The 18,160-nt window shown below is 34.6% G+C and overlaps 1 protein-coding gene across 4 annotated transcripts in view; it reads left to right on the top strand.

Annotated features, from left to right (window-relative positions):
• Nucleotides 1-18,160, top strand: part of SEMA3A (semaphorin 3A) — a 456,043-nt gene that overhangs the window by 385,592 nt on the left and 52,291 nt on the right. The window lies entirely within an intron of this gene.

Here is an 18,160-nt window from a genome sequence, read left to right as displayed (position 1 = left end):
GGTACATGCTTTTCAGAAAGCAAAGATTTGCCAAAGTTAAAGGATTCTGTCCTACAATGGTTCACAGAATGAATTGTGTTGTTTATGCATAGCCCAAGTCACTGGAAACTTAACTGGTATAAACTCTTGCTACTAAGAATTTGGCCCTTGGACTAGCAGCATGTGCCTCTCCTGGGAGCTTGTTAGAAATGCAGAATCTCAGAGCCCTCCCAGACCTACTGAATCAGAATCTGCACTCTATCAAGGTCCTACCAAATTAGAATGTGAGTAAGACTAAACTAAACTACCAAAATATATTACATCTTTGATGTTAAAGAAGATACATAGAGACACAATGATTTTGTTCCATTCTACCTAAATAGACTATCTTGTAATCTCAAATTGACATTAGCAGGCAAGAATGTGTGTGTGTGTGTGTGTGTGTGTGTGTGGGTGTGTGTGTGTATTCCTTATTTAGACTCAATTTACTGCTCGTGATGTGGTCTTATCCAAACTCTGTAATTCTTCTGATATCAGCCTTCTTAAATTAGTGACTTTTGCTTCCATTTAAACCAGGGAGATATAAACACTAGCTAAGTGTGTACTTTGAGCTGGTTGGTTGGAATTTCAAATAACAATCACTGATAAGACTTCCTAGTAAAGCTGGTAAGACCCACCTTACCCTCTTTGAATCATTCTACTGAGACTGTGTCAGATTAATACAGCTGCTAGCACCTTTTTAATAGCCCATAAAAATCTCCCACAACTATATGTCCTGTTAAACGTTAAGAGTTTAAAAAAAAAATGTGGTAGAAGTGCTGGCCTAGGGTTCAGAGAAACCTCAGGTAGTTTAAAAAGTTGTTTTCAGAACAGGTTAATATGAATTAATTGCCCTTCACTACAGCTAAACTAGGATAAACATTCTGTTTTAAATAATAAATTGGATGATAAAGCAGCAACATATTTTTTAGAATATAACTATTACTTCCCCTATAAACATCTTTTTGTCAAAAGTATTCAGTAAAGAAAAACTAAGTAGATTTTTAGTGCAAAGAAACAGAATAAAACACAAATGTAAATCCCAAAATTACACTTTTTATGATACAACTTTAAATTTTGTGTTTCAACTTTAAATTTTATTTTAAAGATTTTATTTTTTTCCTTTTTCTCCCCAAAGCCCCCCAGTACGTAGTTGTATATCCTTGGTTGTGGGTCCTTCTAGTTGTGGCATGTGGGATGTTACCTCAGCGTGGTTTGATGAGCAGTGCCTTGTCCGCGCCCAGGATTCGAACCAACGAAACACTGGGCCGCCTACAGCGGAGCGCACGAACGTAACCACTTGGCCACCAGGCCAGCCCCTGCAACTTTAAATTTTAAATTATAGATATGTGATAGGATTATATATAATAGAACTTTTCCAATATGAAAAAAACTCTCCCAATTTCATGTAAATATAACTACCAACTTTCTCACTGTTCAGTTCACATAGATGTACTCCTAAAAAACCTCAAAATAGGTGGAAGTTGTTTTGTTAAAATAACAATAGTTTATATTTTTGCATTGAGATTAGGAAAGTACAAAAGTGGTGGCTAATGTTAAATTTGAATTATTATTTCTTAAGGGATTTAATTGTTTTCTGCAAATTCTAATTACTTTAAAAATTATGCTTAAATTATCTTCTTTTCTGCTTTGAATTTTCTTCCCCATATAATTAGATATTTTCAAGAATCAAAACTATTATTGTCTCTTAAGAACAAAAGCCATAGAAACCGCTTATTATATTGCAGTTGAACATGTTTTTGTTCTTTGAAGAGATCTTGAATTTCCGGCACTTTGGGGAACGTTTTCTGACCAGAGGATGATAGAAATCCTGAAGCTCCATTGGTGTTGTAATTAGGATAATTAGTTTCTATCTATAATAACATTCATTTTATTAAAAATTTGCCAAGGTCTGTGTCAAATAAAAATTGACCTAAATCTTCCCTGGTCCCTAAATCATTATTTTAAGAATCAGGCCACATTCTTATAGATATTTCCTTTTCCCTAGAACTCAAGACCCTAATCCGAGGCAACTCAGAGAAAAAGTCTCCTCTCAGTGCAGTTCTTGAATGAGGGCTTGAACTATTACTATGCCCTAAGAAATGGGTGGATATCAAAAAGAAACTTTCTCCATTTCATTTATAAATTGACTTTTATTTCACAGAATAAAAATTTTTTGTGAGATTACATATTCAGAACTTTTTTGGAAAAGTAAATTTTATGATTTTATGAAAATGGGCTTTTTTAAAAAAATAAAACTGTTACTGGAATTCACAAATACCAGTTTTGCCATCTGTAGATTCTGAGCTACTTTTCACAGAAAAAAGAAAATATAAGCAGAAGTTGAGTATGCACCTAAATTTTAAGAGAATTTAATAGAAAAAAATTAAATTGGTATTACATATTTGCTTCTGTTTTTGTGTTGCTTAGTGGTTTTTTTCCTGTGTTTTGGGCCAAAATTTCAATCTGTCAGTTTAATTTTGAATCATGTATAAAATATTTGAGTGAGAAAATTGTATCAAACCTTTAAGAAATGTCTCAGAGCATAGACAAGGATAAAAAGGTTTTCAAGTCATTCAAATCATATGGAGCTAATAGTATTACCGATAACAATATTGGACAAAAAGGAAAACTAGAAACAAATAGATTTACGACTACCAATACTCCAAATAAATGTATGAAATCAACTCTAATATTACAAGGGTGATTCAGTAATAGGAAATCTCTTAATTCATTACCTTAATATTTTAAAAATAAAATGTGCTTTATCTTGTTTAGTGTTGAAAAATCAAATGACTTTTTCTGATTAATGAAAATACGTTAGCTAGGAGTAGAGGAAAATGTTCTTAACACGATAAGAAAGAAAGAGTTAAACCCCTATGAAAGTTTTTAATGCATAGAGCTCTGTCAATTTAGGTAATATGTTATTATAAATTTTTTAATAATTAATTTTATTTTTTAGAGCAGTTTTAGTTAGGTTCACAGCAAATCCGAGTGAAAGGTACAGAGATTTCCTATATAATCCCATTCTCACACACGCATAGGCTGTCCATTATCAACATCCCCCACCAGAGTGGTATATTTGTTACAGCTGATGAACATACATTGACACATCATTGTCACCCAAAGTCCATAGTTTACATTAGAGTTTACTCTTGGTGTTGTTCGTTCTGTGGGTTTGGACAAATAATGGCATGTATCCACCATTATAGTATCCTACAGAGTTAGTTTTACTTACCTAAAAATCCTCTGTGCTCAACTAATGTTCATCCCTACTCCCTAACCCTTTGTAACCACTGATCTTTTTACTGTCTCATAGTTTTGCCTTTTCCAGAATGTTATATGGTTGGACTCATACAGTATGTAGCCTTTTCACATTGGCTTCTTTCATTTATTAATATGCATTTAAGTTGCCTCCATGTATTTAATGGCTTGATCTACCAAACTGTCTTCCAAAGTGGCTGTACCATTTGGAATTCCCACCATCAATAAGTGAGAGTTCCTGTTACTCCACATCCTGCTCAGCATTTAGTGTTGCCACTGTTATGTATTTTAGCCATTCCAATAACTGCATAGTGGTTTTTCATTGTTGTTTTAATTTGCATTTTCCTGATGACATATGATGTGGAGCATCTTTTCCTGTGCTTATTTGCCGTCTGCATATCTTCTTTGGTGAGATGTCTGTTAAGGTCTTTGGTCCATTTTTAAATCAAGTTGTTAATTTTCTCATTGTTGAATTTTAGGGTTATTTGTGTACTTTAGATAACAGTCCTTTAGCAGATGTATCTTTTGCAATTGTTTTCTCCCAGTCTCTAGCTGTCTTCTAATTTCTTTATATAATTGTTTTTCAAAAGTTGTATTTATTTCTGTGAAATGCATCTTAAACTTCTATAGTTCTCCTTATGTTAAATGTTACCAATGAGTGAGATGTAACTATAGATTGGAGAAAGAGTTGAGAAGCACTGATGTTTTTCTTCCTTCTCAGAGAGATTTAAATCACGCCTGTACTATATCTCTTTGATGTGTTGATATTTTTTTAGCTCCTTGCTTAAGCACTGAAACTTTTAAAAAATAAATCATACGTACAAATGCACTTGTTTCATCTCATTTAATAAAACAGAGTAAGCATACTGTCTAAAAATATTTGATGAACTTTCTGGCATAGGGAAGAAAAATGTGCTCTAATTTAAAATGAGGTGAGTTAGGAAATACCATGTTTCTTGAATGTCTACCAATTTTCTCTTGAAGAGAAAGTTTTAGTGTGAAGTCATCAATTAAGTAAGATTATATAAATTACTTTTTATCATGAAGCAATGGCTTTTCTAAATAGAAAGTTCCATTTTCTTTGGATGTAGGAAATGAAAATTTGCTGCCTTCATTTTCTTCATCTAAGTTCAAAATTCCTTTTTAAATTGTATTATATGCACAATATTGTAATTACTTTATGAACATGGATTCTATTGATAGCATGATTTTGTTTTTAGAGAGCAGAGTTTATATTATATATATTCCCTTTAATTTCCTTTCATATTGACATCTCCTATAATGACAAAATATAAAGGATAGTTGTCTTTTTCCCAAACCTTTTCAATTTTATAGAAATTAATTGGAAAAAAAATTCCTTGATGTCTTTAAATATAACAAATCAATACCCAAATTATTAACTGCAGGAATACGTGTATTATTATATATGTGTGTGTGCATGTACATAAACATTATAAGGTAATAAAAATATTCTTCCTGGAGATTGTGTCCTTCACGAAATTCCATCTGATCTTCTCAAATAATAAACCATCTAATCTAACCATACAGTAGCTTATATTTAACATAATTCAAAAACATAATGTAAATGATGAAAGGACAGTTTATGATGATGGATGAGTGCATTCATAGTATGAATTTATTTAAGATCTAATACAAGGAAACAACTATAAATATTTCAGCTTCCTGTAGTTTAGAGGGAATAAATAGTCAAAGATTATAGAAATGTGAAAAATATTATAGTTGAGGTAAGTGGATTAAATCTAAAGACATCAAAATATTTCTAATCCACATTTAACATGATAAAACACAGACATCTAAATCATTACACATAATGTATTGTAAATAACAGAATATCATATACAACTCCCAAAATGCAATGGAAAGTCACTCTAATATGTAATGAATAAGGTACATAATTGTATCATTCCCACATTGAAATATTGAAGAACTGCTCCTTTTATAACTAATCGATAAAAAAGAACTCATATTTACAAGATAAGAGAGTGGAAACATAGACCACATTTGGTGGATAATTATCAAATCATAAATAATAACAAAATAGTCATATGAACCTGTGATATATCCATTTACTTTGTTAGATTAATATTCCAATCACTCTCCTTAAAAGCTACTTGTGCTCAGCACTAGGTTCCTGCAATTTGAGAAATTCATCAAAATAGAGAAATGGTTATAAGATATACATGATAAAAATAAATCGGCAAAACAGAAAGACATAACAAGATGTATTTTATTTTAAAAAAACACAGTAAATATTTATTAGCAATTTACTTTCTAAATATAATTCTACAACTTGTATGCAATTACATTATGAAATGTTCCTATGTGAAGAGAAGATTTTAAAGACTATAATATTTAAGTAAAAAGAACATACATGATATCTAGATACAGAAAACTAACCATTCATTGAAGATTTTACCATACCAAATTTGCATCTCTGAAAATTTAAGCGATGCTTGGAGCTCTGCTCGGTTATATTGTTTGAATTTCTTGACTTTATTGCAGTTTGAGTTTAAGACCGAGCTATAAAAATAAATTTTAGTAAAATAAGGAAATTATTTCATTCACCACCCATAAGAATAATTACCATATTTACACACTCTTTTTTCTTAATTTTATCTTAACCTTTATATGTACCTAAGCTCTCCTTTGCTGAAAGTTAGGAAAAACATAGTACTTTTTGTTTCAGGAGGCATAGAAAAATTTTCTCTATGAAAATTTTCAAATACCAGAAAGTTGAAAGAATTTTATAGTGATACACCATTGTCCTCCACCTAGATTCTACAAATTTACAATTTACTATAGTTTATCCCATATTTATGTATCCATCCATTCCTCTCCATCCTTTTTTCTGAATTCAATGTAGATTTCAGACCTCAGCACACCTTTCTCATATGATGAACAATGATATGAGTTCAATATTTGTTTATGTATTTTTTCTATTTAGACAAAGTTTACATAGACTGTAGTGCACTCGTCTTAAGTATACTACTCAATGAGTTTTGAAAAATGATATGCTTCCATACCCCAAATGCCTATCAAGATATAGAACACTCCAGAAAGGTTTCTCATGCCCTTTCTCAGTCAGTCCCCACACCCTTCCCCCCAGAGGAATCCACTGTTCTGAATTTTCCACAACAGATTATTCTTGCCTATTCTAGAAACTCATATAAATGAAATTATACAATATGTATGGTTCATTTGTTGTAATGTTTGTGAAATCCATCCATGTCATTACTTGTATCAGTAATTTTCTGGGTTTTTTTTTAATTTCTAAGTAGGATTTAGTTGTATGGATATACTACATTGTCTTATCTGTTCTTCCATGATAGACACATGGGCTTAATAAAGCTGCTATAAACATTCTTGTTCAAGTCTTGTTGTGACCGTATGCTTTCATTTCTCTTGATTAAATAGCTAGGAATGGAATGGCTATATTGTAGGGTAGGTATATGCTTGGTTTTATTAAAAAACTGCCAGACCATTTTACATTCCCACCAAAAACTGTATGAAGAAAGTGTTAAACAATGGATTGGCATAAACAAATTGAATATTGATGAAGTCATTCTTGGCATTATGTGGAAGAAAAAATGTGCAAAGTTAAGACCGATAACAAGAAACTCCTAAATCTAGTGAAAGGGTGGAAAAAATTTGAGGACCAAAATTAAGACATGAAAGATAAAGGCAGACATGAAAGTTATTTAGGGGAGAGATGGAAATAAAACTTCATGATTGATAAAATGTCAATGGAGAGGAAGGAGAAGTCAAAACTAATCTCGGGTGTCTGAGTTGTGTGATTCTTAACAAATAAGGTGGCATTGAGAAAGATGAGGATCCAGGAGGAGCAGATGTGGAAATGATGGAGACAGTGAGTTATTCTGAGGAGCTAAATATACAGTGCTACATGAACACGGTCGAAAGTCAGCCAAAAATTCTGCTTGGGCATAGAAGAATAGCCTGGGAAGCAGGGAGTTAAACTGATTAAGATAACCAAAAAATTTATGGGAAAGGGAAAGAGGCAGAAACCATTGAGTAATATATTTTTGAGTATTTCCTTTCTCTACCATTTTTTTTTTTAGGAAGATTAGCCCTGAGCTAACATCTGTGCCCATCTTCCTCCATTTTATATGTGGGACGCCTGCCACAGCATGGCTTGATAAGCGGTACACAGGTCCATGCCTGGGATCCAAACTGGTGAACCCTGGGCATCAGAAGCAGAGCAGATGAACTGAACCACTCTGCCACAGGGCCAACCCTTCCTTTATCTACCTTTTTATATTCTTTTATTTAACAGCTGACATAATTTTTAATTACCTCATAATGCTTAGACATAGCCATATAGTCTTACTTGTACTTACTAATGTTATTAAATACAATAATAATTTAAATATTGCAAAGGTGATGAGTACTCTCATCATATAAATTAATTTGTTGACAGAGAGTACAAGGAAACACCTATAAATATTGCAGCACACCTAGTTTTGCTTGACTAAGAATATAGCTATTCAAGCCCCAGGATTGAGAGTAAAACTTTCTTTTGAATCTTTTAAGTCTATGTGTCTTTATCTAAGTCAGTATAGAGAAAAATGTCGCTGCTGCTCTTTTTAGCTCCTGACTCATTTTGACCTTCTCTTTTATTATGGACATCTGATGTGAAGGAGAGAGCTCTTGATTTGCTCTTTGTTTCTGCCCTCTATCATCCAGTCCTATTTTTCAAAAAGACGCTCGTCTTTTGTTGACCATCGTCTATGTGAAGGCAGTTTACAAACCGTAAGACAATTATGTAAATAGAATAGTGTTCAGTTGACTTCAAGTTAGCAACTCTCTTAAAGTGTAATATAGTATCTTAAGAAGTAGAGGGCATTCAAAGATGAAAGAGAAAACCCTGTCTCCAAAGAACTTAATGAAGAAACATAGTATATCACACTAAGAAAAATCTAGGGTAGGTGGGACGGTCTAACTACTCCAATTGAAATTTAAACAAAATATTATGGAAACCCAGGAAACAAATTTCCACCTGAAGAATTTAAAGAAGGTATTTTGGAAGGTATTTGAAAAAAGTCTTGGAAAATTGGCATGATTCTTCATCGAGGATTTGCATAAGTAAAGAATGAAAGTTCTGGGAATCCAGAGTGATAAGATAGAGGAGGGTACAGGGGGAAATGCAGTGGGAGGTGAGCCTAGAATTTTATATTAAGGCTGAGTAGTGAAGACCTTGAATACTTTTTAAAGAGTCTGAGTTTAATTGTTTAGCTGATGGAAAACCATCAGTAAAACTGAGTGTATATTTAGAAATACACACTGGCAAAATGGTGAAGTGTTTATTAGGAAGAATGATTTGAGACAAGTGGGTCTCTTAAGACAGACAAATACTTTAGGAGAGAGAGGAGAGAGCTTTAATGAGGACAAAAGAAGTAAGGAACAAAATACACTTAAAAAACATATTAAGGGTAGAATTGGTAGGAAATGACAACTAAATAGACGTGGGAGATGAAACTGAAAAGATAAAAGTGGAAAACATTTTCTCTTTAACTGCAGGATTGAATAAGGGAAACTCTAAGGTAATTAATTTAGTTTGACATGTAGAGTTGGAGGCACCACACTCCACAGTGATGTCTGTGATCACTTCTTGTAGGTCCAGTATCCCAAAGGCTTTTCACTTCCTCTTCAGTAATTAGTTTTCAACTTAGAAAAGCTGTGGAAAGTTTGTTTGTGTTATAACCATTTAGTTCAAATCGACTTATTTTGTTGTGTTATAAAGCAGCAAGCGTTTCCACTATTCTCTTATTGATATTAAAAACTCTCTCTATTAAAATAGTAATCAAAATAGCCAAATAGTGTATAAGGATATGCAACTTAGAGACATATTGAAAAATACATAGGTGTTAATACTTGATGCCACATGATATAGTAGAGACAACTCAGCTCTTGTTCATGTCCTGGCCTTGCCAGAACTAGCTTGCTCTTTGGCTATTTGCTGGTGTCTTAATGTCAGGGTTTCATTCTGGGAAGAGTGTGGATTAGAAGAATGTGTAAAAAGCACTAGAAAGGGGCACAGTAAATAGTACCTATAATTTTCACTTGACATTCTTCCTAATCTTCCGTCCTAGTCAGCCCTTCTCTCCTTCCTGATGTGACTCATCTTGAACCTTTCTTGGGGTTAAGCTATCCCAGGGGCAGTTCATAGTTTCCCAGCCAGCTAAGCATCAAAAGTTTTTCCAGGCCTGTTCCTTGGCAGCCAGAGGTTTTTATATTCCACAGCCAAAAAATGATATATCCATTCTGCTTAGGCTGTTAGCTAAGAATGTGAGACGACCTTATGCTACATTCCCTGCATTCCCAATATACTAGAAGTTCCCATTCACAGTCGTTTGATTCTTTGGGGCTTTTTTTTATCCCTTGTGTTATGGCAAAGCTAAAAGGAAAAGAAACCAGTCACTATGGCGGCCATCCTGGTATGCTGGCCATCATCTGCTGATGATTTTTCCTCATCACCAATTTCCCTGCTAGTTAGCTTGTATATATTTTGAACCCTGAAGCTGTGATATTGGAAATATTTTAAAAAATTGTAAAAATAAAGTTTTACAGTTTAAATACAGTTTGCATACTCAGTTGTCTTTAACAGGTATATAGCTTCCTTATCAGCTGACTTCTGATTCAACTTCTCTCATTAGCAATCTAAAACATATATTTATAAAGGATATTTCTCAAAGTTTTATAAACAGTGTTATAAAATAATAACAGCTAGTAATTTTGAAGGCCTATGATATGCTGATATAGGTAAGTAGATGGGTAGGTAGGTAGATAGACAGACTGACAGACATATGTGTGTAGACATGGATGTATACACATTCTCTAAAGTAATTCTCCCAGCACTCCTCAAAGACAGGTGCTTTCTGAGAGATAGGAAACCTGAGGCTGGTTGACATGAATTAATTTTTTGAAGTTACAAATTTAGTGAGTGGGAGAAGCCTGGTTTCTACGCAGTTTTCTCTGACTCCTATCACAGAACAGTTTTTGTATATGTATGGTGAAAGAAGAATTTGTTTCTTTTTATATTGGTAATTGAAGGTATGTATATAGTAGGGATTTTCCTTCATGAATAGTCATAATGTCAGTGGAATTCCTGTTCAAATGAAGAAAATAAGAATGTGTATGTACATTCGGTGAACTATATAAATTTTCAAGCCTTCCTTATGCTCTCCTAGGTGGCGATTTGGGTTGTTTTCCTGCAGTGGGTTTGTGCTTCTCCGATTCTGCTGGGGAACCTCCTGACATGCTTTACAAGAGGACTGAATGAGTGTTTCGTGGTATGAAACACTAACTAGTCCTTGCAGTAGTTGCATGAGAGAGTTTATAATCTTTAATTCCATCCACCATACAAATGAACTGTGTATAATTTATGTCCTAGAAAAGCAATATATGTCCTAACTTTTAAATTTATAGATACTCCAAAGCCTTAATTAATGGAATTATAAATTTAATTCATTTTCAGAAAAAATATTTCTACAGTTTTACTTGTATGTTCTTGTTCTTTGGGGGCTTGTTGCTGCAAGGGATAGGTTCGGCTAAATGCTGGTCAAATGTTGCTGTACTGGAGATTCAAATTGATCCTAATGCTGAGAGCAGCAAAATGTGTTCATTATTTAAGCTCAAGCTGCCAAATGAATCATAAAGGCAGCCGAGCATCCTGTGCCAAGGTGTCATTTACATTAAGTGTGAGATTGCACCTGAAAGACAGTTTAATTTGCAGCTGCTAAAAATATTTCAACAAAGTGATACTGTTACACGTGGCAGGTGGTGCCCAAACGTGAATTTTGCAAGAAACGCCATCCGTGGGATGAGGTGTGGAAGAATGTCAAGGGGGTGGTAAAGGAGATAAAGGGGGAATGAAAAGAGAGGCGTATTTACTCAATATTTATTGCTATTGTCATGACTAAAGATTCCATGCTTCACTTGATAGCATTGGCCCAAGATTATTAAACGTGATTATTTGTTCAGCTTCTACCATGTATCAGGGCATTGCAAAAGTACCACAGTACCTGTAAAGACAAAATTTCTTCCCCGAAGGCATACCTCTTAAGCTATCCAGATGAGAGAGTTCTTTCCAACTCTATTCGCCTTTCCTAGTGTTTACATTGCAGGTTTGTGATGGCGAGATTAAGGCACTTTGATCCTGCTTAAATGGATTTTGCCACTTTCTTTTGATGTTCAGCTTTTAATGTACATACACATTGACTTCCTGCTTCACATCTCAAGAAATATTTTCAAACTGTACAAGCTCAAAGATTTTGCTAAATCCGTGTCACGGGATTTTGTGAACTTTATAGAGTGAAAGAACATTGCATTGTGGAAAGGTATCTAGGGGCGTGGTAACTATTTACATTATTAAAAGATCTGGATATGTGTGTCCATTAGTTTCACTAGGTTTGGCCCACTGAAATCAAGAATTTGTATCTGGAGATTGGAAATAGGCGTTCTCTGCTTTAATGGGTTGCAGAACACACATTTAAAAAGACAAAGTAACTAGTGGGTTTGAGTTTTTCATTTCTGCTTGCCATTTGATGGGAGCACCCGGAAGGAGAATAACTTCCTTTGTGAATACCATGAACTTTCTTAGATTCCTAAGTAGAACTAATAAAATAGGTCAGTCGGAATGAATTTTGGTAGAAATTTTCCCTGGGGAGTTTTTGATGACAAGGCAAGCTATTGAATTGCTTGTATTTTCTGAGGACAAGGGTAATCTCTGACCTCCAACATATGCATTGTTTTTAGCTTCATAAAATGGGGAAACATGCTTTCTGTTGTTTTAATCTTATCGATGGAATTTGATTTTGAAAAGTTGCAAAAAGATAATTAATTTTACTTCATTAATTGTCTAACACAAAAGGATGCAATCAATAAAGGAAATGCTTCTCCTAGGTTAAAAGAACATTCATAAAATTTCAGAAGAACATTTTGAAAACCTCCTGTTGTGTAATAACTCCTATAAATAGTTGCAATTTAAAGAAGCATATCTAAGCATTTCTTTAACCAGGAACCTAAACATTGTTGAGCCTATGATGAGTTCTACTCATCCTAAACACATTAATAAACTCTATCAAAAAGCAAGGTAATGTGATTCTTTCTTTTAAAAAAAGAAAGATATTTTAATTCAGGAGATTCATTCATTTATTAATTAATTCATTCACTCATTTAGGAAAGATGCTTTCTTTCAAAAATTATACTTAGCTTGGAAGAAATAGTCAGGAAGGGGCCAGCCCGTGACCGAGTGGTTAAGTCCTTGCTTTCGGCCGGGGGTTTTGCCAGTTCAGATCCTGGGCGCGGACATGGCACTGCTCATTAGGCCACGTTGAGGTGGCGTCCATATGCCACAACTAGAAGGACCCACAACTAAAATATGCAACTATGTACTTGGGGGCTTTGGGGAGAAAAAGCAGGAAAAAAAAAAGAAAGAAATAGTCAGGAAAAAGTAGGGAGATCAGCTTAGAAGAAGAGAGGGGAAAGAAAACAAGTGATTAAAATAGAGTTTTATGGATTCTAATTGAGGAATATGTACCAGGCGCCAGGGAATGGTTTGTGTGTTAAAAGGTGATACACAGTACAAGATGGTTTGGGGAAGGTCAGGCCAGAGGCAAGGAAAACAAATTGAATGTGACTGCCAAGAGAGAGGAAAAAAGGGCTTACGTTTGGGTAGTTGCAGTGGGACAGATTAAAAATGTGCTTAGGGAAGTATTTTGTTAGGAATAGAAGCTGCAGGCAGGAGAGGGAAAACTGTAGGACAAATGCCTGTCATTACAAATATGAAAATGAGGATAAAAGAAAAAGAATTAAATGTTATCGAAGAGGAAGAAGCTAACTTCCTTTCATGTTATGTGAACTACATGCCTATGAAGATAGTGGATATGGTGTTTTCTAGAACGATAAGCAGGTTGACCAAGGGATTAAAGAATGACAGCAGTGGTGACTTCTGCTGGAAAGATAAGTCAAGGTTAGTTTGTGGATGACACTGATTGCCCTTAGTTTATTTTCTATATTAGAAACACTGTGAGTAATGTAACGGACAAGGTTTCCCTCTTTCCTCTTGTGCTAGAAAGCTTGGAGCCAAAATTGGGGCCCATCTTAAGTATATGTATTGACAGATGTAGTATCTACTTTCAGCCTTGTTACTGGCTCAGAGTAAAATCAGCATTATTGAATATTTTATTGTACCAATAGCCGAAGATAATCAAAGGAGAATGAGTATCAAATTCTATTTGATGATTTGGTAATTCCTGTTGATTATCAGTAGAACATTATCAGTGGTGAAAGATGCCGAAACCTAGCTAGTGAAAAGTTGAGATGCAGGTGTTAAGTAGGGCGGGGAGTTCTGAGTACAGTTGCTCTCTGAAGTCCTGTGGCTTAATGGATGCAAGAAATCACAAGGGATTCTACAGGACAGAATGGCAGTGGCAGGGTTTTCTTTTCTTTTCTTTTTTTTTGCAGAATAAAAATATTTTAAAAATAAATATTGGACACAGAGAAAGAGTCATTAGAAAGGGGAAGATTGAAAATCCAAGGAAGAATGCCTTCTTCCCTTCATTTTGCAACTCCCTGGTTGCTAGATTTCTTCCTACTTTTCAACACTGTTTTCAGTGCTTTAGATACTAGCCTCTTTTCTCTTTTTACTCTGTACCTTCTTAATTACTCCATTGATTTCCATTTCGAATAACTTCAGCTCTAGTCCTCAGTTCTTTTCTGAGGTCTTGTTGTCTCGTGGGACAACTTCACAAGTGTTTCACTCTAAAGATGCACTAAACTCAGTTCATCTCCCTTCCTCGCTCTTGTATCCATCCCTCCTCCAGTGTTCCTTATCTCAGTAAATGATTCCTATGCAATCAATTGTTTAAATCAGACATTTCTTTAATTTTTCCATGATTTTTCTCACTACTGTTTACGTTCAACATCTTATCAATGAGCGTAATCCATCAATTCTATTTTTATATAATCTCTGCATATGTCCCCTCTATCATACAGATCCAAATAACCATCATTTTTCACCAGTCTCCAGAATGGTCTTCCTGCCTTCATTCTGGCCTCACTATAGTTTTTTCTTTACAGCAGCCAGAGTGATTTTCTTAAAATAGAAATCTGATAACGTTGTTACTAGGTTTATAGCACTTCACTGGTTCTCTGGTAACCAATAGCATAATAAACTCCTGAACAACACTTCTTTCTTATTCCGGCCTCCATTTAACTTTCTGTCATCATCTCGGACCATCTCTCTCTATAGTGACCACTCTCTGTGTGCACAACATTCTCTGTTGTTTCTGTGACCTCGCACATGTGTTCCTTCTACTTGGGAGACTCTTGGTTATTCTTCAGATCTTGAATTATATGTAACATCTTCTGAGAAAAACTTTCCATAATTCCTTTAAGGCAGGAATTGATCCCTAATCCCTAACAATTAGGAATTCCCTTTTATTTCCCACTGCATTCTTTCCAAACTTTTATTTTTGTTCTTTTTGTGCAGTTTAATAATTGCTTTGTTTGCTAGTATTCTCTCACAGACAGTAAGCACCATGTAGACAGACAACACTTCATCATAATATCCCATAATATTCCACAATCCAGAGCACAGAGTAGGAAATATTTGATAACGCAAATATAAATGGTGAGTGATTGTGTGAAGAATAGAGATTGTTATTGTTATTCTGCAGATTATTGGGTTGGGAACAAATAGAGAGAAGCTTTAGACTTAGAAATGAGGAGATGTCAGTTTTTCCCCAGAAAGGAAGAAAATAAAAGTTGAGGAGTGAAGGAAGGAAAAGGAGGGAGTTCTTACTAAATGGCCTTGGTCTTATCAATATAGTAAATAAGTCCATCTTTGGAGAATAAGTGAGATTTTATACATTAGTTGATTTGAAAACAATCAGAATGATTTTAAATAGTTGCTAATAATAAATCTATGGTGAGCCACTAAATAATTCTTTAGGAACACTACGATTCTTGTTTAGGATAAATAGCTTAAATTTATAGCACATCCATTTACTATGATTATATAATTTTCTTCATCCTTGCTTAGGTATGGGGCGAAGGGAAAAAGGGTTCTGGTGCTTTGTAAGACAGGTACAGTGAAGGTTCAGAAGGCCAAGAGGTTCTAGGATGATAAAGAAGATGATTAGGATGTTCAGATTGGATAAAGAGGGGAGTTCACCAGTGAGGGGAAGAATAGACTGACAAAATAAGAGAGAAGGGTAAGAGGACAAAATATAAGAAGGAAGGGGAAGACAAAATTTTGGAGATTGAAGAAGTAGAAAATGACTAGTGAACATAAGTTTTGTTAAAAGAGAAGATTTTCTAAGTTGGAAAGAAGAATGTCTCCTTTTAAATTTTTGCAAGAGATCAGCTAGAGACCTATTTTATTTTGAAATAGGAATGAATGTATTTCCAAGTATTAGATATAACCTAAATTTCTTGAAGAGAAGTTGCATTAAATTGACGTTGTTTTTCTTTGATATTCTCTTTTTCTATTTTAATACATTTGGCACTTATTTACCACATAGAACTTTATATTAGGGCTACATCTGAAGCTATGTCAAACTGTTAATTCACCTACAAAATCCTCCATGCCTGTAGTATCGGATATTAAAAGAGAGACTAAGATTGAAGGCCCTTCCAACAACAGAGAGGGAGACATGATATTTGATAACACCTTCTCTCATGCCCACACACCAAGTTAAGAGAACATGTAGAATATTGTTCACTTTGTTATCATTTTTGTGCTTCTAACATCACTTTTCCTGGATTGTAGCTTTCTGAGAACAAGGGATATATATTGTTCATTTTGTTTGCTCCACACAGTCTTGCGTGTATTTGTGATCAAATAAAAGATAGTTGGATTTAATTACTTGACATTCTTTAAGTTATTCAACTGTTTTATATGAACAACTACACTAACTAGGGGCTAAAATTAGACCAACCTCTCCATTGCTCCAGTAGTAAAGTTGAAGAATGCATGATTTTTCATTTGAATTTTGTTTCTGGATTATAATGAACCCAAATCAAAATAACTGAATTTGAAATAAACCAAATTTGAAAATTACGCATCTGAGATCAGAGAAGTAAGAGTCTTGCCAACGGTCACAAAAGTTGCAAGTGACTGAACTGAGTCCTTTCACATGTATGTTTGTGTTATATATGTGCGTGTGCATGCACACACACATACGCTGCATTTATAGGAGCCTAAGTTTGTCAGTGTGGTAATAGTTCTCTGTTTTTTTCACGCTGCAATTCCTACCATGCCATGTTAATTATTCTGCTCACCATTCATCATGACACAAACACGTACACACAAATATATTCATGTATGAACAAGTAAAAATTTATGAAGAAAAATAAGCTTTGCAACAATTAAGGTTAAAATAATGTATTATTTTATGTATCTTTTAAAAATTCTAATACTAAGTAATTCCAACTTTTAAACTATTATTCTCCTACTCTTATTGCACTGGCACACTGAACTTTAAATGTGAATAGGTAATATTTCATATATTTTACTTTACTTACAGAGGCTGTATGATTTGCCTGAGAAGGAGAGTGGAGTACAGCCCTGTGAAAATACTAAGTTCTTAGTCCCAGAGCAAATGTTAAAAGAAGGTTACAAGCACAGAACACATGATAATGATGATTGTTCACGGGTGTATAGATTAGGACTGAATAACATGGATAAAGCTAGTTTCAGGGTTCTGATCTCTTTCCTAGTCTCTTAGGTATGGCGCTGACCTGTGTGTGTACATTTCATTGTTAACTTGATAACATAATACACCATGGGAGTAGAGGTAGCTTATTGTAAGAATTTAAATACCTGCAACGTCCTAAGTGCTTTCAGTGAGACAAACTCAGCTTCTTAGTATATTACATGTTAAAGCCATGAAACTACTACAGATTTTTATATAGTTAGTATGAGCCACAACCATATCAAGCCAGGTATTTACAAAAGTATTTTTTGAAATGGGGCTCTAAACATCGCTAATATATCTTCTGCATAATCTAGGCTGTCTCATTTTTTCCTTTTTTCTTTCCTTCCCTCTTTGCACAGATATTCATTGAATGCTTACTATGTTTTAAGCTCTAGGCTCAAAGCATCAAATAAAACATGCCAAGTCTCTTTTCTCTAGGAACTTATATTCCATTGGCGGGGGCAGGGAGACAGACAATAAGCAAATGAAGGTTAGGTAGAGACAGAGACATGTATCACAGCAGGTGTTTAATAATATTAGGAAGAAAAATAATGCATGAAAATAAAGAAAGAATGACCAGGAGTTAGGATTTCAGGGCTTTAAATAGGTTAGTCAGCAAAGATCTCTTTGTTAATGTAATATTTGAACAAAGACCTGAGTAAAAGTAGAAATTCAGTCTTTAGGATATATGAGGTCACAAAGTTACATAGGGAGGAAAAATTTGAGGTAGGACTGGGAATTCTTGGCTGAGAACAGGAAGGAGGTTGATATGGCTGGCTAGCAGTAAGTTAGGGAAGAAAGGGTAGGTAGAAGAAAAGGCATGTGAGGTAGCAGGGACCAGATCATAAATGGCTCCCGGTCACTAGGAGGATTTTATATTTTGTTGTGAGAGGTTTGGAAAGATATAGGGGGGTTTAGAAAGGAAGTGACATATCAGAGGTTCATTCTGGCTGTCGTGTGAAGAAATAGACCAAAGTTGGTAAGGTAGCAACACGAAGACTAGTAGGGTCTATCGTTGGCAATGGTGGTCTGGGAGAGTTGAGTAGTAAGGACGTGGTAAGAAAGGTGATGAACAGGAATGTACTATAGATAGAACGTGGATGTGAGAGCAGAGAGGACTCGAGGGTGGCTCCAGGGTT

This window comes from Equus asinus, chromosome 1, assembly GCF_041296235.1.
Source record: "Equus asinus isolate D_3611 breed Donkey chromosome 1, EquAss-T2T_v2, whole genome shotgun sequence".
Taxonomy (NCBI): Eukaryota; Metazoa; Chordata; class Mammalia; order Perissodactyla; family Equidae; genus Equus; species Equus asinus.
Note: the sequence above shows the minus strand (reverse complement) of the source record. Positions and strands in the feature narration are given on the sequence as shown.